The sequence below is a fragment of the Schistocerca nitens genome, chromosome 3 (genome assembly GCF_023898315.1).
Source record: "Schistocerca nitens isolate TAMUIC-IGC-003100 chromosome 3, iqSchNite1.1, whole genome shotgun sequence".
NCBI classification, from domain to species: domain Eukaryota; kingdom Metazoa; phylum Arthropoda; class Insecta; order Orthoptera; family Acrididae; genus Schistocerca; species Schistocerca nitens.
The window spans coordinates 223,448,689-223,471,112 of NC_064616.1; the positions used below are offsets into that span (position 1 = coordinate 223,448,689).

The following is a 22,424-nucleotide window of genomic DNA, read 5'->3' on the forward strand; positions in this document are numbered from 1 at the left end:
ATTATTTCTCTCTTTATTTCCGAATATGTAGCGACTACAGAGTGAGTGGTTAGGCAGGAACCTAAGAGGACAGCTTAAATTGCTACGAGCGAATGGAGGAGCAGTAATAATACATATTCTTCCTTGTCACAAAGTCGATAGCCGATCATATGGTCGTCGATATTGCGCGACTTCGAAATGACGTCACGTTTACGGGAATTCTTGTGAAGCGAGAAGTATCCATGTTGTGGTGATCAGCAGTTCACAAGACTTTGTGAAACTGTGACGTCATTTTGACGTCACCCGCAGTTATCGAACACTGCCGGGAGAAGCGAAAATGGGAAACAGCCAAAGAGGCAAGATCTGACAGTCCCTGACAGTGAGGCAGACATTGAATACAAACGTATATGGTTCGGTTATCCGCTGTTACATGTTTTCGATGACTTTCATCAGCAAAAAGAATCTACAAACACCGTGGACAAAGAGGTACAAAATAAATTTGCTTGCTTTTCTTTAAATGTATTTAATACTGTACAGTAACATTCATCACTACATACAATATTTCGCCACGGTACTTTTCTTGTCGGGTTAAAAAACAGTTTGCAGACTCGTCATTAATTTGTGTGAGATACATGGTTTCAGTGGTTTAGGATTTTAGTTAGCTATAGGATGTGTTGAATTAACTGCACTCACGAGCTTGGTATTTACACATTATTAGATATTTGTTGGCAGGTTACACACTGAGATTGACGTATTATTGATTTAATAATGTTTACTTCACCAAATTATAAGTAATGGACGAGGAAAAGGTCGTTGAAAAGGCAGATAATTTATTCGCGAGAATTATAGTTGCAGTTTATCTAGTTGTTCAAATTCTGGTATTGCTGCTTTAGGAAGGACAATGACAGTACCATCCCTAACGTTGTTGCCAGTAAAAAGTTGAACACAAATCTTCTTTCCTCTTCCATTTCATGTACCTTGCCTCCTAACAATGTGAACGCCCCAGCTGTGTCTAAGTTGATACATCTTAATGTCAATGATAGAGTACAAACAGATTCAGATGTCTGTTCGGGAATTTTCTGTAATTTCCGTCTGTTTAAGGGTGAACACTAGATGGCTTTATTAGCCTAGATCATAGCCTAATTTTATTTATTTATTTTTTTTTTTAAGTGGACTGCTGGAGATAAATTTAATTTCTGACTACAAAGTATATGAGTAGTCAGTATTGTCCAGGCCTGTATTAAAATATCATCTTGGTGCAGGAAGAATGTTCTAAACATTCAGTTAAAACCTGAAATAATTTGTCATAAAGAACTATTGTTATTGTTAAAGTTGATGTCAGAAAAATTAAGTGGGTTGATTTCTATTTACGGAAGTAGACATTCTGTATAAATTAGGAGCAAGCTGTATTGTTTAGGTTGATCTACTATGAAGTTGATAAACTATGGCTTTTTCTCATGTGGATGCTTTTCGTGTGTGATGTAGACATCCCTAGTAAGAGCTCTGGAAGAAGTATTTTAAGGGATGGATTCCTCTACATGTACAAATGTGGCTTTCTAAATTGGCTAGACAAAGATAAAATGTAGTGCTATTCATCTGGTTCAACTATGCTAGATATTGGATGTACTTGTCAGCATCCTTGGCGAGAGTTAAGTCATGAGACACTGTTGAATGTTTTGTAGTTGCTGTGTGACTCAAGTATTACTATACTTAATATACACTGAGATAATGGAGAAAGTTTGTTACAAAATTCAATGTTTCTGAATTTACTTTGTAGTTTTAGATAATTACAAACAAAAGTGTTCAGTATGGAGTGAAAATGATGTATTTAGACTTCAGGATATGCCAATAGTTCAGTCTTTTCAATAATCTTTATATTGTTCACAATCATTGGCTTTGCCACCTTGAACAAATTGTCTGAGCAGGAAAAGATTACAATTATTTTTATAAATATTGAAAGGAGTAAAGAGCTGAACGTTGCTGTAAAGGGTACGTGGTCATAGATTACATCGTAATATATTCAAACCCTCCTGAGAAAAAATTAAAATAACAAAACATCAGACTGTGACTCCCATAATTAAAATAAACATAATAATCATGAGTGCAATATATTGTAACTGAATTCTCATTAATAAAGTGCATGTTCATAGGAAGAGAACTTGAATGATCATTTGAAAGGCCTTACTTTCCATATAAGCAAGATCCTACTGACTTTGTCTCTTTCAGTGGAATCCATTAAGTAACTGAAAAATGGCATTCTTCATGTTGAAACTTCAGTTGTTCGTCAATAGACGAACTTCATGAATAATAACAACTTTAGAGATTACACAGTAAATGTTTACCTGCACTCAGCACTTTAATAGAAGCAGCCCAACACTTGGAATGGTAACAAGAAAATCATAGGAATTCATGGTATAATGTAAATGGTCAACAGCATGATGAATAATATTGCTGTCTGTTACTGTTCAGTATTGCATTATCACATTACCTTATGTGAGGCTTCATTTGACTGAAAGAAATGCTAGAATTTGGACCTTACTCTCTTGGCTTGTAAAAGTGATGTAGCCTGCATGAGGTGTCATAGGGAAATGTGAGGTGGAGATCACAGGTTTGCCTCCATTGTATGTTAATTGGTCATGTAAACATACAATTCGAAGTTGGGAGTGCCCATACTCCTGAATTGATAGTAATTGAAGATGTTAAAGCAACTGGGTACATATGACAGCCACCTATTATGTGATAAATGTTCACAATCATGGAACCAAATATGAGGGCTAAATACGTCCGTGTTAATAGAACTGACTAATGATGGAGTCATGCAATGGTTCTTACATGATGAAAAATACACATCAAAGTCTAATTTATATAACACAATTTTTTCTGTATTATGAGGTATTAGTCATATTAAGCATGCTTGCTCTATTTGTTTCAGGGCTGACACTTGTGTTGCTATGTTGCTGGCAATACACAAGATTGGGCATGAAATGCAGTCTAAAACATCCATTTACTCCTCTAGAAGAGTGCTAGATGTAACTTAATAAGCAGCCAAAATGTCAATGAAAGTAAAAAATGTGTGCAATTTTGGATGAAATGTTCAAATAGATCTTTACTCCAAAATGGAAGTTGGAATGTTTATGTAAGTATAGTGTTGTTTCAGTGAGCAAGTGTGTAACTGTTTCCTACTATGAAAATGGGTATCATATTTGAGCACACTAAAAATATTTTTTAAATGTTGCATCTTGTTGGATTTGGTTTGTCATTTTCTTATGTTTTCAGTGAATTTAATGAATGTGAACTTATTTTCATTTCACACAATGTCAAACAATATAATGATTACCACCCCCGATGAACCATGGACCTTGCCAAAAGTGGGGTGGCTTGGGTGCGTCAATGATACAATAATGCAGATAGCTGTACTGTAGGTGTGACCACAATGGAGGGGTATCTGTGAAGAGACAAGATAAACAAGTGGTTCCTGAAGAGGGCAGCAGCCTTTCCAGTAATTGCAGGGGCAACAGTTTGGATTACAGACTGATTGGCCTTGAAACACCTGCCAATATGGACTTGATGTTTTGATGCTGTGAATGGCAAAAAGCAAGATGAGCCTTTAGCGTTACAGTTCCATGAGGACATGCAGCTCTACTGTATTGCTAATTGATGATTGCATCCTCCTGAGCAAAATATTCTGAAGGTTATGTAGTTCCCCATTCAGATATCCTGGTAGGAACTAACTAGGATGATGTGGTCATCAGGAAAACCAAAACTGGAATTTTACCATTCGGAGCATGGAGTGTTAAATCCCTTAATCGGATAGGTGGGTTACAAAATTTCAAAAGAGAAATGGACAAGTTGATGCATTTACTGTTTGATCTTGACTGGTTTTTGTTTTTTGTTTTTTTTTTTTTTCCTTGTTCGGAGATACATTATTGCTGGGCTCTGAACATGTTCAAAACTGTAGTGAAACTTTTTCAGTTTTGTTTGCACAAAAAAAACTTTCAGCTGTTACTAGTGAAAAATGAAGTAAATTGAAATAATTCTCATACAGGAACCCATTTCTGACCCCTCAACAGTACATCTTTTAAACTATGCTATAGTTTTGGTTATGTTGTTGTAGGCCACAAAAAAGGACCTGGTTAGGTGGTTGAAAGAGTGGCTGTGTTTCATTGATGTCAAATTATGGCTGAATTTGTGTGTGCATTTGAGCCATGAGTGTACAAGTTATTGAATCAAGAAGCTTCCTCAATTATGTAGGAGTCATGTGTGTTATTTGTGAATTGTAATGCTCATTTTTATCTTTTACAGTAGAATGCAAGTGTGCTCCCATTATTGGCAGTGTTGTTCAGCTACATATTCACTATAAAAGTTAAACTTTGCCCAAATAGTAAAGTTCACTACTGTTAATTATATTCCTTTATAATTCTACTGTTGCATGTCAAAGATATGCTGCTACTTCTAAATTCAAAGAAAGAAAATATTGCACGGTTGTAACACTGTGCATAATTGACAAAAGTGCAAAGAAACCATCAAATTTTATATGCAGTTTTTAGCTTCAGCACTTCATGTGCACTAAAAATTGTGGAAGGTATAATAATAATGTGATAATGGAATGCAGAGTATGCTTAAAACACTCAAATATGACTTTCTACGACTGCACTGAGTAAAAGCCTGTGTCAGTGTCAGTCCCTTCAGTACAGTAAACAATTACTCCACCCTTGTTGAAGCTGACACTTCATATTGGGTCATCTTGTTGGCAAGTGGGACTAAAAATATTTAATAAAGAATTCTCTTAATCTGGTATCATATGATGTATTAAATATTTTCCGTGTGGCATGTCTGAAATGGGTCGCCACCGAATCAAAATATGCTGATACCAGTATTAAAATTAAGTTGTAAATGAAATTTCGGTTAACAATGAAGAATTCCATCATTATCAGGGGTTACTAATGCAGAGTTACTAAATTCTATTTTCAGGGTACCTTGTTATATTGCATTACGGACATAAGCTTCCAGAAACACATTTCTGTGACGAGTCCTCCCTACACCTGTCCTCTGTAGAATCCAGATCTTAATCAGCGTGTGAATGATACCCTTCATGTTTCTAAAATGTAGTTTGCAGTTACTGTTGTAATATGTCATTTTGATTTAAGGATAATGGGTTACAAAAGAAATGTGTATGTGTTTTCATAGTTTCCAGCTTGAGAGCCACTTAATGACATGCTGGAAAGGTAAACATAGTAAATGAGAAGGAAAAGATGCATGACCAGTATCTTTGAGTTCATATTTGGAGGCAGTGAAAAATTTTCCAGGTCACTCCTAAAATATGAACTTGCAATTTCATATCGTGAATTTGGATTAATATACTGTAACCAAAAATATGCTGACAAAATAAAAGTTTCTCATTGTGCTAATTCAGCAGTTACAATCAGATGACAAGTTAGCACTTTTATTGGCCAGAGGGTGTGTCAAATACTCATTTAAGTAAATATATCTGACATTCATGGTGATACAAAACTAAAATGGTATTATAGCAGTTTACCAATGACACCATGATACTTCTCCATATATTGTTTAGACTGAAACGACATAATTTGTGGTATTGTTAGAATGTTGCTCAATGGATTGAATAATGAAACACACGATTATAATTTTCGTGGTTTTTCTGTCTTGGTAATTACTTAATTTAGCTTATTATTATGGCACAGAAATGTTGGAATACAAAAGTATTTCATGTGTAAAACATTGTTTGACTTTCATGTGGTGGTGTTAGATGTTGCTTCATCTTGTTTGTAAGTTCTGTTGCTCCAGCCGGAATTGGCATCAGTAGTTGCCCCACTCCACTTCTTCCAATGAAATTCCACTATTTTTCATTTATTTCAAGATCTGGATTAGCCAGATGTGGATTAACCATGAATAGTTTATTAATTTAAAAATTATAACAAAGCCTGAAGTGTTGTAAATAAAATTGTTTAGTAGCCTCAAGTTGCATATGATTTTCCTTTGACATGTTTCGCTCATCAGATCTGATCATCTTCAAAAGTTTATCAGTCACTCTATATGACAAAAAAGTGAATCCCCCTGAAGACCATTGGATGTCGATGTAATTTCATACACGAACACATCATCCACAGATATGAAAATAATTAAATTTGCAATTATCTGTGATACAACAGTTACCAGAGTGTGTTAGTGTTTTTTGTGTTCAGCGTTATTACCTGTTCTAGTAGGGTATATGTGGTCTGAACAGCATCAGATGTCGAGTGATCACTTTGAACTGCACAGAGATGCTGCACACTTGTGTGAGACAATGTTATCAGCATCTTACAGAGTTTGAAAGAAAACTCATTGTGGTTCTCCATTTGGCTGGCTGGTCAAATTGTGCCATATTCAGATTTGTTGGGCACACGAATTTGACATTGGCCCAATATTGGACTGCGTGCGAATTCTGGAACAGGCATAACCCTTCATCAAGCTTCCGATAACTGTGTCTGACCACTATAAGGTAGAATCATTGTGTTGTGCACCAAGTACATTGTAACACCTCCACATCTGTGTGGCCAGTGGGTGCTAAATTTCTGGAGATGGACACATCTGACAGGTGAAGCATGTCAAATAAAGGAGAGTTGTATGTGACTTGTGGCTGCTAAACATTTTTATTTTTAACGGTCACTGTTCCCCCTCCAGGCGATGGCTGCTCTTGCTGAAGTATTCTGTTACAATTAGGATGAATATTTTTGTTGTTGTTGTTGATGATGATGATGATGATGATGATGATGATGATGATGATGATGATGATGCTTATGCTTTCCACCAAAGGACATAGCTAAAATATTTTTCTACTGTATGCAGTTTCCTTTTCAGATAAGTGTGGAGACATTACCCTCGTAACTGATCCATGGCAGATTTCCTGTCTGTGTGTTTGCCAAGCTAAGTGCTAAAGATGAATAACTTCCATCCCATTGTTTCAGGCGAGTAATGCCTAAGTAATGCAGTGTGCTTTTAGATGTGACTCTTGGCATGTTTTGTAAATGCAGTAAACAGCGGTTTCAGATAAAACCATATGTATTTTGGATTGTTAAAGTTCTCTGTTTATATGTGCAACCTAAGGTCTGCATTAACTGAGTTTATCAGAAACTTTTTTTTTTATGTGTTGCAGTGTTTTAGGTACTGGACTCATATATGGGAGTATAGGGGTTCCAATCCCTGGCTGGCTATACAGACTTATATTCTCCGCAGTTTCGCTAAATGGTGTATAGTAAATGCTGGGATAGAAATGTCATATAAAATTTACTTAACTATTCTACATGAATCTGAGGTGCTCTGTGCCTAAAGTCTAGTTATAAATAAGGCATTTTATCCAAGTATTCCCTCCTTTCTTCTGTCTTGTACCGTTCATCATCCTAGTACAACAAGCCCTTAGGACACTCACATTTGAATAATATGATGTCTGACCCACAATTAAAAGAACCCTCATTCAGTGTAGTCCAGTGATTCCTATTAAGACTTAGCTGTTGTATGCGGTTAAGTAACATCAAAAATATATTAGGATGCTTTCATTAGACAAAATTACCTCCAGTCTTCTTATAACTATTGCAATTAGGTCATTGCTGTTTGATGATACTGATGTGAATGTAGTGCAAGTAATTATAGTGAATAAGATGATTATTTGCAAAGTTAGGCATTATCAGAATAAATGAATGAGGGATATAGATGCAAATTTAATAATTGATATTGGGATCTGTATGGTAGAGAAGCAGCCACAGACATACACTGAAGATTACATAATTTTAGGTAACATGTGGATAATATACATGTGGAAGAAACAATGTGGAAAATTGTAAAAATTCCATTATAGAAGTTATGAATGGCTCAATGATTATTTCATTACTAAGAAGGTTATCAGGTAAGCTATGTTTGGCTTAGGACTGAACACCAGATGGTATCAGATTGCCCATCCAAAACTTAAATGTTTGCTATTTCTGAAAACTGCACAACACGCACAGTTAGAAGCCTTATCCAGTGCCTCTGTTTATAGGCAGCTTTTCTATCTTTTGCATATCCTCAGACATGGAAACTATAGAACTTGCAGTTTGCTGTTTCAAGACCAGGGGTACCCCTGGTACGGGCCAAAAGTGTTGTCTTTTCCATTTCATATGAAAAGTCAGTTTCTGTAAATGTTAATCATTATCAGTACTGAGAACATTATGCAGCAATTGTCATACATGATATTTTTACTGTAACATGTTTCAGGGTTACCTTATCCCATTGTCCAGAACTATAAAACAAGGAAACAAACTAATATATAGCAGCACTACACATATTGACAAATGTATAAAGAAAAAATATTCATATCACCTTGCAGTATAACATGCCTTACAGCTAGCAATTAGACCCAATCAAAAGAAAAAAAACAGCAGAAAACTTGCATTGTCAAACATATAACTGTTCCTAGAACATCTGGTGTTGGTGTATCATACTCCGAAGACTCAGTTTTAAATTAAAGGCAGCTGGGTAAAATTGCAGACAACATGAGGATATTGCACTTTCAGGGTAAATGGGGGCTGCTGTCAAATTTAGAGGAAGTGTAGATTTTTTGTGCTTGAAGGAAGCACTGTGTCTGCGTGCTAAATCAGAAGATAGAAGTGTCCGAGGGGCATTTCTGTCCCCACTGTAGTGATGTCCTGGCGCGACAGCAGCTTGTGACAGCACCCCCTCCTACAGCAAAATGGGCTGCGCTAGCTCAGTTGCCACTCTTTCCCAATGGCCCAGGCACAGCTGTGACATCAGCAGCAATGGGATGGAAAGAACCACGGTCGAATTTAATCAGCCTTAGGACTACGTAGATATTTTACTACAAGAAGAAAATGAGATAAGATTATCATGGCCCCTCAACTTGATGATAAAGAAAATGAAGATGAAGGTTAATATTATTTTTGCGGCACATGATAGTGAAGGTTGTTAAAACATTTTGATATATGGGCATCTTGTAAATGACACTAAATTCAGACTTTATTTTATATTAGTTTGTGCATGTTTTGCGCCTTACAGAAAAAAATGCACTCTGTTCACAAAAACCCGTCAGTTCAACTGAAAAACTCGCAGTGATGCTGATTTTCTGCTGTAATACTCAAATTTTGGGCTAAAGTTAGTAAAATAATTTTTTTTCTTTGTCACAGTTCTAATTGTTTAACAACTCGTAAAATTTTAACACATCATAGAACATACCGGGTGATCAGAAAGTTAATATAAATGTGAAAACTTAATAAACCACGGAATAATGTAGATAGAGAGGTAAAAATTGACACACATGCTTGGAATGGCATGGGGTTTTATTAGAACAAAAACAAAAAAAAAAAAAAAAAAAAAAAAAAAAATTGCTAGAGGCGTGAAAGATCCCTCGTGCACGTCGTTTGGTGATTATCGTGTGCTCAGTCACCACTTTCGTCATGCTTGGCCTCCCAGGTTCCCAGTCCTCAGTCCGTGCGATTATTGGCTTTGGGGTTACCTGAAGTCGCAAGTGTATCCTGATTGACTGACATCTGTAGGGATGCTGAAAGACAACATCTGACGCCAATGCCTCACCTTAACTCTGGACATGCTTTACAGTGCTGTTCACAACATTATTCCTCCACTACAGCTATTGTTGAGGAATGATGGTGGACATATTGAGCATTTCCTGTAAAGGACATCATCTTTGCTTTGTCTTACTTTGTTTTGCTAATTATTGCTATTCTGATCAGATGAAGCACCATCTGTCAGACATTTTTTGAACGTCTGTAATTTTTTTTTTTCCCTAATAAAACCCCATGTCATTCCAAGCATGTGTGTCAATTTGTACCTCTCTATCTACATTATTCCATGATTTATTCAGTTTTCAAATTTATACTGACTTTTTGATCACCTGCTATATTATTCAGAACAAATGTTTATGGATGGTAATTAAACCGCTTACTGCTACATGCTGCCACATGTCTCCTTTAAAGTGAAAACAGTGAAATGTTTGGAAAACAGCTGTTTATTAACACTCTTGCATATCATTTAGGTAATAACTTGTGCATAATACTGAGTGACTGTGATAAAAGCCCATATGCACTCTCCCACCATTGACAGGGTTACAGCAAAGAAGAGAGAGAGAGAACTTAAAATAAATTGTATTCATTAAAATGGCAAGCTGTTTTAAGCTACTTTGAAAATGTAGTAAAAAATTAAACAACACTTTAATTTTATTTTAAAAGGATGTACATCGTGCCCTGAAGATAACCATCGTCAAATATCAGTCTGTTCTGACACTTTTATACTTCTCATTTTTGAGTTCTATATCCATTACTTAATTCCTAAATTCCATATGCCTGTTTGACACAACAAAAATAGTGGAAGTTTGTGTTCTCATAGCCATACCCATGCTCAGCAGAAATAAATTTATATATTTTTCAGTAGGTGCCTCTAGGTATTTTATTTTCGATTCTGCGGATGCTTTCTCCCCAACTCCTCAACACACTTTTTTTTTTCCTCTTATGTAAACTTGTGCCACTGGGATAGAGACCTTTCTCTATCTGCACGGAAGTTGTATGTCCATCTGAAACAGTTAATGGTGCTTGTATCTCTTACTTCAGGTTCTCTCCAGTTCAGTGATATGGATACAACTTCCATATTGTCTCTTGAATCAGTCACAATGTTTGAAACAATACTGTCGGTCTTTTCTTCTAACTGAAAGTCAAATATTGGAGACACATCTGCAACAAAATACACACATGAACAAAAGTTTTGCATCACCCCGGTTCCCAGAACTCCTGAAGGTAGACGTTCACTGTGGATATTGTATTACAGACACAGTCCCTTTGACTGTTCAGAGATGTCACTAAACCCGTCCAAAGATGTAAACAACCATGCATGAGCAGCGCCTTTTACATGGAGGGGGTCCAACAGCCGATCAGTTTGTCATTCCACCAGGAAGGAGGTACACAGCTCATGTCGTCTGTAGTTCAACCATGCCTAGACAGTCAATACCGTGGTTCGATCGCATCCACATTGTTACTTTGTGCAAGGAAGGGCTCTCAACAAGGGAAGTGTCCAGGCGTCTCGGAGTGAACCAAAGCAATGTTGTTCGGACATGGAGGAGATACAGACACACAAAAACTGTCGATGACGTACCTTGCTCAGGCCGCCCAAGGGCTACTACTGCAATGGATAACCGCTACTTACAGATTATGGCTCAGAGGAACCCTGACAGTAACACCACCATGTTGAGTAATGCTTTTCATGCAGCCACAGGACGTTGTGTTATGACTCAAACTGTGCGCAATAGGCTGTATGAGCACAACTTCACTCCAGATGTCCATGCTGAGGTCCATCTTTGCAACTCGCACACCATGCAGTGCGGGTACAGCTGAAGAGTGTCTTGTCGCATATGCCTTCAACCAGACAATTGTCGGAGATGTGGTTGGAGGCAACCCTGTCAAGCTGAACACCTTAGGCACACTGTCCAGCGAGTGTAGGTAGGTGGAGCTTCCCTGCTGTTATGGGGTGGCATTATGTGGGGCCGACGTACACTGCTGGTGTTCATGGAAGTCGCCATAACGGCTGTACAATACATGAATGCCATCCTTCGACCAATAGTGCAACCTCATTGGCAGCATATTGGCGAGGCATTCGTCTTCATGGGCGACATTTTGCACCTACATCGTGCACATCTTGTGAATGACTTCCTTCAGAATAATTACATCGCTCGACTAGATTGGCCAGCATGTTCTCCAGACATGAACCCTATCGAACATGCCTGGGATAGATTGAAAAGGGCTGTTTATGGATGACGTGACCTACCAACCCTTCTGAGGGATCTACGCCGAATCGCCGTTGAGGAGTGTGACAATCTGGACCAACAGTGCCTTGATGAACTTGTGGATAGTATGCCACGATGAATGCAGGCATGCATCAATGCAAGAGAAAGTGCTACTGGGTATTAGAGGTTCCGGTGTGTATAGCAGTCTCGACCACCACCTCTGAAGGTCTCAGTGTTTGATGGTACAACATGCAATAAAAAGGATGGAAATGATGTTTATGTTGATCTCTCTTCCAATTTCATGTACAAGTTCCAGAACTCTCAGAACTGAGGTGAAGCAAACCTTTTTTTCATGTGTGTGTTTCCTGTTTTAGTTTGTCAAATGTATCAATACACTGTGTGGAGAAAGTTTAGGGACCTACCTAAATTTCGTCGAATTGTCATGTCACCTAAGTAACACTAATTGAGTCTATGTTTTAAATTATGTTATTAGAGATCTGAATCACAAGTTTGTAGTTAAAATTTCACTGCTGTAGTTCTAATACTTTTGGAGATTAACGTTTTTCCGTTTTGTAAACAGAGCAAAACAAATCTCGTTTCCAGGCTAAAGTGTTTTCCTTCTATAAAACTGCCAGTTCTACTGATATTAAAATTTAAATGCCGCTTTATTATACCTTAGCTATCAAAAGAATAATAATGCAAATGGGGAAAAAATTCCTACTGATCGGGTTGCCTCTCAAACAAGATTATTTTTTAATTACACTGTAGGAAATACAGAAACCGGACACAAGTTTCTCGAAATGATTTTATTATACCATTACTAGTTTTGGGCCTGAGCACATGGGCAGATGGTAGTGTTTTCTTCTTTTACATTTGTGTCGTCCTGAAAAGCCCTCCTATAATATGAAAAGGAGGGCTTTTCAGGATGACACTAATGTAAAAGTAGTCGGTGCTACCACCTGACAGTGGGCTCGGATCTGAAACTGGTAATGATATAATAAATTCATTTAAATAAAACTTCTGGCTGAGTGCAGTATATCCTACAGTTAATTTATGAAAACAGCTATGGTGTCCTCCAACCAAAATTGATAAAATAATGTTATTTTTCCTTGGTGAATTCAGTGGCAAAATTGGTCACTTTTGTTCCACAACTACTACCGATTAGCAACACTTAGACGAATGCTGACAACACATCTTTTTTGTCCTTGTCTTTTTATAATGGATCAGCAATCAAAATAAGTCTTTAACTGTTGCCAATCGGGAGTTATCACAAAACAAAGCTGATTGATTCTGCCACTGAATTTAACAGGGAAAAATTTTGTTTGAGAGGTGGTGAAATGAGTAGTTAGTATTTGTATGATATTTAAGTCGTAATGAAACAGCAGTAAAAATTTCATAGCTGTAGGAGTAACAGTTTTTGAGAAAGGAAAAGTTTTAATAAAAAGAAACAGGATTTCTAATGCCATCCACAAGATGCTAAAACATTCCATTATTAGAGCTACAGCAGTGAAATTTAACAGAAAACTCATAATTAAGATGTCTAATAATGTCATATAAAACATTGACTGAAATGCTGTTACTTTTTCCTACAACCACTTAAGCAGTCCAAATTTATTTTTCCTGAAGCCGAAAAAACAAACTACTGGCAGAGGAAAGTAGTATGCTTAAAATCAAGAAATTTACTTACTGTCTTCTGTGTTGAACTTTTCTGAGGAAAACCTAATGATCATACAGAACCAGTTTCTTTGGCTGCAATGAGACATTTGGTCGTGTTCCACATTCTCTCTCTTCTATTTCTACGACATGAGTCCCTAATATTTCTCCGTATGTTCTTGAAAATATCACTTAAATACCATGAAATATAGACTTATTAAAAATAAAAACATATTAGCTTCATTATTTTTTCCCCTATTTATTTCCAGTTCCTTGAACAGAAAAACTTTTTGAACAAGGAAAGGAATTTTCGATAAAATGGCAGTTTTCCAACTGACTGTGCTGGAACAAAGTGCCTTTGTACTTACGATGCTTTAAATCTAAAGACACTGATGCTGAGAGACTAACTCACTGGGTATTACTTTCTGTGAGTGTCTCATTGTAGTTTTCTTTGTGTAGACACCATGTGACAAAAATAGGTAGAACACCTCAGTCGCACGGCTTTCGACACCGCACTGATCGCTGGTGCAGTGTTGTAACGGTGTCCGCACCAGCCACGCGTCGCAGCCTAAGCTCAAACTGCGCATGTGTGAGCAGGCAGCCCCTTTCATTGCTGTCACACCTTGGACAATGTGTCTATAGTTTTAATCTGCCAGGAAGTTTCATATGGTTGCCCACAGTTGACAATTGCGCCTTGAGAGTATAACACATCAGCATGAGATCATCTAAGAAGAGTTTTATGTTTGACAATGCATGTTAGTTGCTGGGTTTTTATTTTTGACGGTGCCTAATGGCATACAAGTTTTAACGTATGTTATACTACAGGATGATGTAAATATTTTTGTGTGGTTGTTAGCACATATAGTATTGCAGTGTATTGATGTTTCCTTGTTTTATGGCACTGTATAATGGGATAACATAGTTCTGAAATATGTTGTGGTAAAAATATAAAGTTTGACAACGGATGTGTAACTTTCTCAGTACAGATTCATGAGACGGTTGCACAATGGCTTTGCAACAGGTAATGACTATCACTGACTCTGTAAATTCCCACAGTTCCATATGGAGGACACTATACTAATAAAGTGCTAATGAGGTTCCTGAATTTAATGTTTTATGTGAAATTCATGTTGTTTCCACAGCTGAAAGATCTGAAGTTGTGGACACTTGCGCACGTTATGTGTCTTTAAGTGCCCCAGTGGTAGAGCCTGCAGTGTAGATAGGGCTTTCATGTTAGAGAGAAAATAGCCCAGGACATGGAGACCACCACCTCTATCCATTTACAGTGCATGTAGAAAGTAAAGGTAATGAATAAGCTGATGAATGTTTAAAAATAATGAAAAGGAGCCACTATGGCATAATGTCGGGCCACTGCACACTGTCCTCTCACTTTCGAGAAACATCATGTTTCAGCATTAAACCTCCTTATCCATTGTTATTTAGTGCATTAATTTAGAACTGCACTACCTTGAAACATCTTGGGCTGTGTACTCATGAATAATCAGTGCATCGATTTAGGTTGGATAGGAGGAATACGTCAAAAACAAGCTGTTTGCATAAGTTAGAAAAAGCTGTCTGTGGCTGTAAGTTGAGTAATAATGGAATTGCATGATTGATAACAGAGACCTACATTCTGGTTCTGTGTACTAGACTCAGTCAATTCTCACTTCCTCTGCCTGTTAAAACCACCTGCCCTTACCTGCTCTGCAGGTCTTACACTGTGCTCAAAGTGGTGTGGCATTGTTACTCTTTGCATTAACTAAAACAACTCAGGAAGAGGTTCTTACACCACCAAATAAATAACACACTACTCAGCTAATAACACACTGTATTGTTGACTCCTATGTCTTCCTACTAGGCTGGTGTATAATAATAAAGTAATGAGACAGATGGAAACACACAGTTGCAACACACCAGAATTCCTGGAGACAGTATGGTAGCTGCTAATTCTGATTGTTAAGAAGCACTATTCAAATTTTATGCACTAGCAATGCCCCTCTGAGATCACAATAACACCACTGCCACATAGGACTTTGAAAAGGAAATGCCAGGTTAAAGAGGAATCTGCTTGACATATACACACCGTATAACCCAAGATGACAGAAACTGACACCCAAAGCAGTGACCAAAATGGTCGTCCACAGCTATTCAGCACAACACAGAGAAAGTTTGCAACAGGGTAGTAAGCATTAACCTACTTACGAGCAAGGTGAGATGACGTAACAATGTGACAAACTTTGTTCGTTCAAGCCAACAATGGCCAAGGCTGTAAGTAGTGTCACAGTCAAAAATATAACTTCAAAACAACGCTTCCTACATGACTGTTCATATTCTGACTTTATCAAAATAAGATGAACAATCAGAAAGATTATTGGATCCTTGAGGTAGAAGTGCCATTAGCTCCTTGTCCACCCTCAGATCTGATTATACAGGGTGTTACAAAAAGGTACGGCCAAACTTTCAGGAAACATTCCTCACACACAAAGAAAGAAAATATGTTATGTGGACACGTGTCCGGAAATGCTTACTTTCCATGTTAGAGCTCATTTTATTACTTCTCTTCAAATCACATTAATCATGGAATGGAAACACACAGCAACAGAACGTACCAGCATGACTTCAAACACTTTGTTACAGGAAATGTTCAAAATGTCCTCCGTTAGCGAGGATACATGCATCCACCCTCCGACGCATGGAATCCCTGATGCGCTGATGCAGCCCTGGAGAATGGCATATTGTATCACAGCGGTCCACAATACGAGCACGAAGTCTCTACATTTGGCACCGGGGTTGCGTAGACAAGAGCTTTCAAATGCCCCCGTAAATGAAAGTCAAGAGGGTTGAGGTCAGGAGAGCGTGGAGGCCATGGAATTGGTCCGCCTCTACCAATCCATCGGCCACCGAATCTGTTGTTGAGAAGCATACAAACACTTTGACTGAAATGTGCAGGAGCTCCATCGTGCATGAACCACTTGTGTCGTACTTGTAAAGGCACATGTTCTAGCAGCACAGGTAGAGTATACCGTATGAAATCATGGCGGTGAATCGAGGAAGTACAGTACATACTGACGAAACTAAAATGAGCTCTAACATGGAAATTAAACGTTTCCGGACACATGTCCACATAACATATTTTCTTTGTGTGTGAGGAATGTTTCCTGAAAGTTTGGCCGTACCTTTTTGTAACACCCTGTATATCCTTTCCATTCCAATTGCTCTATAGTGAGGAGATCCTCCAGAACGTAGAACTTGTCAGAGGAACAATGGTACACAATAAATATTTACTAAGAAAAACAAATGTGCTAATGTATACCTTCCACATATCCCAAGTGGAATGATAGTCATGGATGTGGAATGAGTCAAAACATGTTTTCATATATGAGGTGATAAACAGTGAATAGAAGAATCAACCTCCCCAGTATCAGCACCCTTTATAAATCTGAACACATCATTATCTGTAAAGTAAGATCTACCATCTGCAACTTTGAAAGAATGGCAGACATGTAGTTACTGTTGAATGATTGATTTATTGTTTTTGGGACACTCAACAACTTCAACAACCCTATATATAACAATTAGAGATGAATATGATATAGTACTCTAAACTACATACTCCAATGAAGGCAAACAATGTGAAACAGAAATTAAAATGCATCAGTGAAGAAAAATTGAATATGTGTGTGGCTGTTCGTCATAAATAAGTGAACCAACTACTGACACAAAAATTTCCTCCTTGTTATTTCAGGAAAGAGCCTTAATATCACTTGGGATGTTAAAATTTGCTTCACACTTGCCTCATCAATACATAAGCTAAATGGCATATCCCCTGTCAAAGATCTTCTGTGTACAATGAGAGGCTAAAAGATTGCCCGGCCCGAATAATTTAGTCAAAGAACAGAGCATTGCACATTTCCAAGTTCAGAAGTGCCAGTGTTCACAACTCTAGTGGTCTGTGGAGCTTCAGCTTGGTGTTTACATTGTCGAATAGAAGCAGTACAATAGCTAGGATACAGCGCATGTCAAAATTTATTGCAGTTTAGCTCATCGTATCATTTCCTTTGAAAATCATTATTCAAGCATGTAGAAATGGTTGAAATATAAGAACTACATGTCAGTAGAATTACTATGACAAGTGTTTCACATCTGTTTCAGTGGTTGAGTGGATAGGCTGACAGGTTATGAACATAAAGGATAAGCATTCCAATCTAATTGGAGTCAACTATCATTTTTTTTTATTTATGCCTGTGCAGGCAATATTTTAAACCTTAATTCTCTACAAAAAGTGCAGTTGTTGGCTTTTCTAGGTTCCACATTCTTTCAAAAGATTCAGTTTTATAATAGTCTAGTCTTTAAACAAACAGACAAGTGGTCATAGTAAAAACATTGAAATGGATGTATTTATTTGTAATTACTTCAGTTGCCACCTGGTGTGTCTTTAGTTTTCAGCTAAGAGAAACATATCAGCTGATTAGCATATTTCTTGAAGTCCTTAAGAAGAGTTTACATGACCTAGTGGACACGCCTTCCAGTATCTGTTGTTTCCAGTAAAATATTCGTTCGTCAACTACAGTAGGCCTATTCTATCATTATGCTAAAAAGAAGAGGTAGGTAGCTCCTTGGTAGTGTGTCCACTTACTGTTCTGGTAGCTGTAGAATGTGCCAGAGCAAATTCACTGCACCATTTTTTTATCACATTGCAAATGTTTCGTGCTTTATTTACTTTTTGTTATTAAATTTTATTTTATTTTTTATCTTTTTTAAAATTCTCTTCAGTAAGTAACAAATTATGGTTTGTGAATTTGATGTCTAAACATAATCTTCCTTGGAAGGTAAAATTTATCTGACCTCCCATAACAATAAAAATTATCTTCCTTGTAGGGTGATGTTCATCTAATCTCCCATAAAAATACAAATAATATAGCTGCCAATAGATTTGTATTTTGAAATTAATATTGTTGGCCTATTAACTATGCAGGCCTTTTACAGAAAATGAAATAAAATGAAGAGTAAGCTAAGTATAGCTTCAGTATTTTGTCCACGTTCCATTGGCATCAAGAACAGCTTGGATCCTTTGAAGCATAGAATTGACAAGTCTATGGAAAAAGTCGTCATCCATGGCATTTCTCTCCCGTGAAGAATGAACCAAATCTCATAGGGCATTCACTGTTCCCGGAGGAGGATCTGGCCAATTGTCCCGCAGAGTCTTTTTAAGTTTTGATTGAGATCAGGTGATTTTTAGAGGCCACGGAAGGCATTGAATAATATTCTCCCTCCAGTGAAACCAGCTCTGAATTCTAATGCTGGTGTGTGATGGAGGGTGATTATTATGTTGGTAAGTGAGATGTCCTTCGGGGTACCAAAGTTGAGCTCCAGAGGTGGTTCCTGCACCCATGTAAGATGTCCAGCCCCAACATTTCACATCTTTGTGTCCACTTCTAGCCTGTGTGACCACTAAGTGCACATAATATCATTGCCCATCTGTGCGGTAAACAAGAGCAGTACCTCTTCTCATGGACTCTATTGTGCATTCATCTGAGAAAATGACTTTCCTCCAATTGACATCTTCCCAGGAACTCAATTGCTAGTCTATGCAAAGATTGTTAGTCAGACAACAGTTTCTTGATAAGGACATGACGGAACCCGATTCCGTGGTCCTTTAATCTTCTGAGAGCAGTCCTCGGCGAGTCCAGGAAATGTGAAGCTCTCCTTAGTTCTCGGATGAGTGACAAAGGAGCATTCTGAGTCACAGTCACCGGTTTTTCGTCATCTCCATTTAGAGACTAGAGGTCTTCCAGGTATTGGATGTCTTGCTACCTCACCATTATCTCTAAATAGTCTAAACCATCTTCTTGCCGTGGAAGCATCAACACCATAATGATGTCCTGCGTCTGATGCACTAACACTGTTTTCAAAGGAAGCAGTTATTCACTTGCAAACATTCACATCAGCCATTTCGAAGCAGACCTATGATGTATACCAATCAGCTGATACATTTCTCTTAGCTGAAAACTATAGAGGTACCAGGTGGCAGTCGAAGTAATTACAAATAAATACATCAATTTTCAATATTTTTACTATGATCATTTGTCTGTTTGTTTAAAGAGTAAACTATTATAAAATTGAATCTTTTGAAAGAACATTGAACCTAGAAAAGCCTACAACTGCACAATTTGTAGTGAATTAAGGTTTAAAATATTACCTGCACAGGTCGAAATAAAAAAAAAATACATTTGACTCCAGTTAGATTAGAACACTAGTCCTTTACGTTCGTAAACTGTCAGCCTACCCACTCAGCAACTGAAACAGATGTGGAACACTCATCATTGTAGCAATTCTACTAACGTGGAGTTCTTATATTTCAACTGTTTCTACATGCTTGAATAATGATTTTCAAAAGAAATGGTACGATGCGTTAAATTGCAAAGAATCGGGACATTATTATTGCTTCTATCTGACAATGTAAACACCAAGCTGAAGCTCCACACACCATTAGAGTTGTGAACACTGGCACTTCTGAACTTGGACATGTGCAATGCTCTGTTCTCGGATTCTAAATTATTCGGGTCGGGCAATCTGTTTGCCTCTCACTGTACACGTAAGATGATAATTGCCAGGTGATACGTCATTTACTTTAGAAAATGGTGAGGTGAGTGTGAAGCAAATTTTAACATCCCACGTGATATTAAGGCTCTTTCCTGAAATGGCAAGGAGGAAATTTTAGTGTCAGAGTAGCTGGTTCACTCATTATTTATTATGAACAGCCCCACATATTCAGTTTTTATATATGTATATTCACTGATGCATTTTAATCTCTTTCACATTTTCTGCACTCATTGGTATATGTATTTTAGAGTACACACTATATCAACCAGTCAACAGTAACTGTGTGTCCGCCATTCTTTCAAAGTTGCCGATGGTAGATCTTAGTTTACAGACAATGATATGTCTCTGTACCATCTATGTTCACGTCATTCTGAGGGTGAAGTGGTAAAATCTCATAACATTGTCCATATTGAATTGACTTTCCACTGTGTAGCAGTGAAGGAAATTTAGAGAAGTTGAAACACATCTTTAAACAATATAACTGAGTGCTGGATTGGACACAAACCTGGACCCATGCTACAATCCATGTTAGAGGCCCAGTTGTAATGTGCCAGGAATTTCCATAATGGCGTACAGTCCGCTGCAGAATGAGGAAAGAAGTTTCTCCACTGGATTCGCAAGTCTAAGAGTAAGGAATGTACCAGGTGCAGATACAGTGAAACTTGTCATTGGTCACAGGCAATGGAAAGCACAGTTCCACTGTAAATCCCAACAATGTGTTCAATAATCACTGTGCATTATCTGTGAATTGTCCTCTGTGCTCTAAATCAGGCTTGGTGTCTTTATAGTGAGTGGCACTTTTTGGCCGTCTTGCATTGCTTTGGTCTTCTGCCAAAATATTGCATACACCATCAAAATTCCATTTTGAAGCTCTGTGCATGAGATACTTTTGCCCACAAAAAATTAATAGTTCTGTGTACTTAATCATCAGAGGAAGTTTCCAGCTATTCACCATTTTCCTCCTTACATGCAATATCACTAGTCCCTGTTCAAATTACTCTTAAAAGGCAGTTATTGGCTGACTTCACAGTCAGTATGAATGCTGATATTGTTGTTCGTAACTGTCTTTTGTATCATCTGCTGTATTTTTGAGTGAATGGAATGATGTAGAAGTAATTGTTGTTTCATTGAACATGGTTATTTTTTTCTTAGGTTACAACAATATAGTGAGCAATTTATGTCTCTGCTACTAATTGTGGAATGTAGTAATTTTTAGCATTTGAATGAACAGTTTGCTTCATTCTACTTGCATTGTTCTGTTTGTACCAGTCCTAAAGCATTGTCATTGTATTCTAGTTTTCATGAAACTCTAAAAATCTTTATTTCAGGACCAAGACTTTTAAGAAAAAATGCATAAAATAGTTTAATATGCCAAGGAAAGTAATTTATATGTTGTGGAACAATATTAATTTTATTTTTTACTTTTATGTCCAGGAGTGACCATGGTGACCAATTAAAACCTGGAAGGAAGACAAAAATTTGCAGAAGATTCACAATAATTTGCATGCAAAATTAATGCTGGCCATATAGTGAACTGTGGTAGTTCTGAAGTTTTTGGTCATTGGTCGTGGAGGCAGTTGGAAAGTTAATATCAATATGACCAAAGAACAGGATAATGAACTGACAGTCTGTAAATGTACTATATTCTCTGAAGTGAGATTTAAAACTTATCATGAACTTAAGGACATTGTAGTAACTTCCAGAAAACTCATGTTACTGTGTTACAAATAATTGTGAAAGTGAAAGCAATGAAGATTTGTTAATTGAACAGTCAACTTTAATATACAATCTGTTTTTCTCCATAGAACAGTTTGGAATTGTATTGTTTGTAACCCATCCTTCAATTAAAAGTTCATATCATTTTGAGAAGCAGAATGCTTCATATGCAAAGTCAGTGTTTCATAAGTTTGTACTCGCCAGACAGGTTAAGAGCCTGACGTACCTAGTATTAAGAGACACAGGTGTGTCACAAACAGCATGGTTCCAGAACCATAGTTTACTTTTTCTAGCAAAGAGGAGGAAAAGGATGTGGAAAATGAGGTGCATCGTAATGCGCACAACCCAAGAAAGATCCATCATGCACAAGAAGGGATGGAAGTCTGGACAGAAGAAATGTCAGTGAATTTAGGGAATTTTGCAGATACATATTTTTCTCTGCTTGATAGATCAGTGTTCTATGACTGATTGATTAGCCTTCCTAATCTCAAAAATTATAAGTTAACATTTCTGTTTAGTTCCTTTCCTTCCTGTATATGATATATATAGAGGGAAACATTCCACATGGGAAAAATATATCTAAAAACACAGATGATGTGACTTACCAAACGAAAGTGCTGGCAGGTCGATAGACACACAAAGAAACACAAACATACACACAAAATTCAAGCTTTCGCAACAAACTGTTGCCTCATCA

General features: G+C 37.3%; 1 long non-coding RNA gene across 1 annotated transcript; it reads left to right on the top strand.

Moving 5' to 3' along the window:
* Positions 1 to 201: 201 nt before the first annotated feature.
* LOC126249556 (uncharacterized) lies at positions 202 to 21,901 on the top strand. The gene is made up of 3 exons (XR_007545612.1): positions 202 to 465; positions 2,912 to 3,115; positions 21,446 to 21,901. It is a non-coding gene; the product is annotated as an uncharacterized LOC126249556 (long non-coding RNA).
* Positions 21,902 to 22,424: the final 523 nt, after the last annotated feature.